Source organism: Nannospalax galili, unplaced genomic scaffold, assembly GCF_000622305.1.
Source record: "Nannospalax galili isolate Female #2095 unplaced genomic scaffold, S.galili_v1.0 scaffold752, whole genome shotgun sequence".
In the NCBI taxonomy this organism is placed as follows: Eukaryota; Metazoa; Chordata; class Mammalia; order Rodentia; family Spalacidae; genus Nannospalax; species Nannospalax galili.
This window is the reverse complement of record NW_008333404.1, coordinates 564,698-570,185: the sequence shown is the minus strand read 5'-3', so window position 1 is coordinate 570,185 and position 5,488 is coordinate 564,698.

Here is a 5,488-nt window from a genome sequence, read left to right as displayed (position 1 = left end):
TCTATCTGTCATCTATCTATCTATCTATCTATCTATCTATCTATCTATCATCTATCTATCTATCTAATTTTATGTGTATGAGTGTATTGACTGTATGTGTTTAAGTGCTCTTGTGTTGCAGTGCCCATGGAGGTCAGAAGAAGGTATCAGATCCCCTGGAATGGGAGTTACAGACTGTTGTTAGCCACCATGTTTGTGCTGGGATTCCAACTGGGGTCCTCTGCAAGAGCAGTCAGTGCTCTTAACTGCTGAGTCATCTCTCCAGCCCGTAATTTTTACTTTTATGTAGTTAAATTTGTCAACATTATAGTTGATAACTTTTGGGTTTTATATTTAAATTTATTTATTTTTGTTTTATGTGTATGAATGTTTTGCCTACATGTATTTAAGTGCACCCATGTCGTTCAGTGCCTGCAGAGGCCAGAAGAGGGCGTTGAATCCCTCGGAACTGGAATTACAGTTGTTAACTACCAGTGCTCTTAAGTGCTGAGCCATCTCTCCAGCTCTATGGGTTTTATATCATATTTAGAAAGTCTCTCACTATTTAAGATTGTTTTAAAAAAACTTGTTTTCTTTAAATAGATACTTCTATATTTTTGTAGGTGTACATTTTTTATTTTTCTGGAATTTATTTGGTAAGATGTGAGATGGAGATACAACTTTGTTTTGTTTTGTCTGACTCATATTTTCTGTATTGTTTTTGAGTATTACCTTTATAATACCCAAATTCTTACATATCTTGGAGCTTATTTTGCTTCATTGATCTATTCATGTTCTAATACTACACTGTTTAAAAAACTGATGCATACCATGCATTTTAAACACAATTTAAAAATTAATTACATGCATAAAATATACAAATGACAAATATACATCTTGTTTATTTGTACAGCGTCTCCTCTGTAGCCCAGGTTGGCTTGGAACTCATTATATAGCCTAGGCTGGCCTCAAACAAGGTAATTCTCCTGCCTCAACCTAGAGAGCACTGAGATTACAAACATGAGCCACCCCATCTGGCCATTAAATATACATCTTGATGAACTTTGAAAAATGGAATTTTTTTTTTGTAATCAGCACCAAATCAAGAACCAACATTACCAGTGCCCCAGAAGTCACTCTTGGGTCCCCTCCCTGTTAACTATTTCCCCAAGAAGAAATCAGAGTATGCATTCTTTTGTGTCTGGCTTCCTTTGTTCAAATTATTTATGTGCAATTCATCCATACTGTATATAAGTTTCATACGTTAATTCTCCTTCTTATGTAGATTACATTGTGAGAATATGCCATAATTTACTTTTCTGTTCTATTGCTGTTGTTTTGATTGGAATCACCTATTTTTAGATTAAAGAAGAATTGTTGTATTAGTGATATAGAATCTTCCTATAAGTTTAAGTCTTTGATGTCCCATAGTGGTGTTTAAAAATTTTCATCACGTAGAACTTAAATATTTGCTTGTTAAGATTATTTCTAAGGATTTGAATGCCTTGATTGCCATAGCTATTAAAAATGCTTTATGTGTATATGCATGCTTCTGTGTATATGTGCACATGAGTTCGGGTGCCTACAGAGGCCAGAAGAGGATGTTGGATTCCCTAGAGCTGGAGTTATATGTGGTTGTGAAACACCTGATGTGGGTGTTGGGAACGAAACTCAGGTCCTCTGCAAGAGCAGCAAGTGCTCTTGCAAAGTGTCTCTCCAGCTCTGCCCTTTTAAACTTTATTAATTTTTGTGTGTTGTGTGTGGTCAGTGTGTGTGTGTGTGTGTGCTCATGCCATGGCATATGTGTGAAGGTCAGAGGACAACTTTCAGGAGTCAGTTCTCTATTTCCACCATGTGGGTTCTGGGGATGGAATGTCAGGTTTGGTGACAAGCACCTCTATCTGTTGAGCTATCTTCCCAGCCCTGGAAGAATTTATTAATCAGAGCGGTGAAAAGTCACGTGTTAGCATTTTTCAAGGGGGTTTATTTCTAATTGACTTCATAGGGGCTTTAGGGAGCAGAAGGAGTAACTTTAGGTGAAATGGTTTCAAACTCACTCCCAGGTCATTGTGCATTTGGAATTTTTCGTCGCATTTCCCATCATGAACCCAAATCAGTATTGAAAGTTGTAAATGCTGGATTTGGTAGACTGTGATTTTTTACTTTCATCTCTAGTTCCTAGAAGTCTGTTCTCTTTTCCTTGAAAGGTTTACTGAACAGGCTGTGGGAGGCAGTAGGTGAAATGAATTAAAATAAGGTGTGGGTTGCCTAGAGGATTCAGTGGACAGGTGTTTGTACTCAGTCAGCCAAAGCAGAAAGCAGACTTTAGATAGCATGGGCAGTGATGGGTTCTCAGACACAGGTGGCCTGGCTCCAGAGCTCTGCTCCAGAGCTCTCTTCCCATACCATGTGTGAGTGATCTGTTCAACCAAGACTTAGTTGTCTAAGTCTTTGAAAAGCAGCCCTTATCTCTCTTTTTGCCCACAGTAGGAGTCACAACTTCCTCCCCCCATAATCAAGTCTCTTCACCAGAAACTGGTAGCCCAGAGCAGGAGCCTCACTTTCGTAATTTGTGCTGGTGCTGCGCTCCTGTCTTTGCTCAGGTGTGAGTAGAAACTTTTCTCAGGCTCCTCAGCCACCACCACTTACTCTAAGGCTTCCTACTTGGTTTCCCTTACAAGGTACTTTGGAGGAACTGGACTCATGAGTTTCTGGTTCTGAGTTATCCTCACATTCCTTCTTGGAGGAGGAGTTTTACAGTTTCTCACCTGTTCCTGAGAGATGGGTGCTTGTGGGAGGAGGGGACAGGGTCCATTCTTAGCACCTGCTGTTACCTGTTCTAACATCTCCCTCACATTGTAACCCTTTTTTCCTTTTCTCTAATGGACCCTGGGAACAAAGGCAGACTGAGCCCTCAGCTTTCCCCCTGCAACTGAGGCTTCCAAGGCAGAGGTCTTTAATCTGCACCCATGGGGGCTGTGATGACTTCAGAATGACTGCAGAGTGGTGAACGTTTTCACTTATAGATTGCACCACATATTCTCAGAGAAGTCTATAACTCAAAGTTGCAAAGGCTTTCATCCTTGAAGCAGGATCCAACACAGCAGAGGAAAAAAAATAGAAGTCAGAAATCAGAAGAAACATTCCAGGTATTAGAGGGACCAATATGGGGGATGCTAAATGATGCCAGAGGACTTCAGGTCTACAGTTCTCTGCTGAGGTGCTTTGATGCTCTTCCAAATGGAAGAGAGGAGGGTGGGATGGGAAGACTTCAGGAAGTTCTTTCCAGCAGAGGTAGGCAGCGTGAATGGATTTAAATGACTCCAGATTGTTCTAATACTGGAAATTTCCAAGGAGCCTTTGTTTAACCCAAGAAGTATCTGAGGTTAGCACCCAGAATAGGAGCTAGGATACCTGAAGCCTTGGTTTAACCATGAGAGAATTCTTTACTGGGAGACACAGGCATTCCTTTTCCATTTATCTGATCCCTGGAATTTCTGCTCCATTATACCAGTCCCTGATGCAGAGGCATCAGTCAGGATACTGGGAGAGGAGAGGGAGAAGAAAGTTAAAAATTAAACTTCCTGAATCAGATGAATCAGGGTTATAGAAGAAATGCCAGAATCAACAACTGATCCCAGATCCCGTTAAAAATTGAGTGGGTGGGTAGAAGACGTTACCTTTCTCACAGGTCACCCCTCAAGGCCCTGAGAGTTATTAAGAATGGGGCTATGAGCCAGGCGTGGTGGCGCACACCTTTAATCCCAGCACTCGGGAGGCAGAGGCAGGCAGATCTCTGTGAGTTCAAGGCCAGCCTGGTCTACATAGTGAGTTCCAGGACAGCTCAGGCTACAAGGAGATACTGTCCCAAAAAGACCAAAAAAAAAAAAAAAAAAAAAAAAAAAAAAAAAATGGAGCTGTGAGGATGGCAATGTGGTAGAAACTGAAGACTGAGTCAGTTAGCTCTGAGCACAAGTGTAAACTAACTCTGTGGACCTGCGCCACTTCATCTAATTGACCTTTAGTTTTATCAGCTAAGTTGTCTACCTACCTTACAGGATTGATGTGAGGATCAAATACATTCACACACACACGCACACGCACACACACACACACACACACCAGCTTGTGCAGTCATAGCTGAGCTAAGAGCAGCAGCCTTCCAGACAGCTCGGATGTCAGAGAAGCTGTGCGCGTGCTCACTACAGTGACTTTGTTACCTTAATGGCCTTCACTTCTCTGAGGTTTCCTGGAAAAGCTATGCAAGAATAGGAGGGTGCTGAAGAGATTGCTCAACAATTATGAGGACCCAGGTTTGGTTTCCAGCACCCACGTGGAAGCTCACAATGGCCTGTAACTCCAGTTCCAGGGAGGGGATCCAATGCCCTATTCTGGCTTCTACAGGCACCAGGCATGCATGTGGTGTACTTGCATACATGCAGACATACATGCACATAAAAATAACAAAATCTCAAAAATCAAAAGAGAATAGGGGCATCCCCCGAGTCCCAATCTAATGAGCTGCTAGTGGAAGATGAGGGAGAGGAGGAGGTTGCTGGGTTGCTCCTGAGCTGTGAGGGCATGGGGGAGGGAGGGCTCAGTGTTGCCTATTTCTCAAGAATGTCCTTTCTCTAGCCTCACTCTCTAAACAGCTGAATTCTTCATTTACTTCTGTCCCACTAAAGAGCTTGCCTGCTCTGAAATTCAGCTTTGCTGGTTGTATTACCAGCTGCTCCCACCTGTCAGACACAGTTTGAATTGGGACTCTTGTAATGAGTTGAGTCTCCTCAGAGAAACGGCAACAGCAGCCAGTAGAAAGCTCATGGAGGGTAGTTTGAGTGTGGGTTGGGCGGGGACTCTGCAAGGAGGAGGGAAACTAAGGACACTGGAGCCTAGAAAGGCTCCCTGGGGCTGCATGACTCTCCACTAGTCAATCCCGCCTCCTGTTCTCTCTGCCCCTTTTGGCTCCTCCTTTTCAGATGCTGATGCTGTGACATCTAGAGCTTCCAGCATCATTGTGTTTTGGGACTCTGCTTTGCTCTCTGTTGGAAACACACTCTGTGTAGTCAGCAGTTCTACCTCTCCACTTTCTTATGGGGTGATGTCTGTCCAAGGACAGCTTCCCACTGGGGTGATGCTAAATCCAGATGAGAGAGCTGCATGAGGGCAGTGCCAAGTAACTAGTTCTGGCCGCTGCCCTCTTCTCTACACTTTTCACTGTGGTTTGTTCCCCGCTGCAGATTCTTGTGTTTGCTAGTCATTTTCTCGGAGTTCCCTTCTTCTGGCTTTTCCCCAAGTGCACTTGGGAACATGACACTGGAATGACTGAGGATGTGAAAGAAAGGGACGCACTGGGATTTCTGTATAGGAATCCCTTAGAAGGTGCAGGATCTCATTTTCCTCAGCTCTAGCAAAGGGGAAAGGATGGAGACTGAAAGGGGTCCGAGAGCTCATTTCTCCAGGTCTCATGGGCCTCCTCATCCTGTATGTCAGGTCTGGCTAGGTGGAA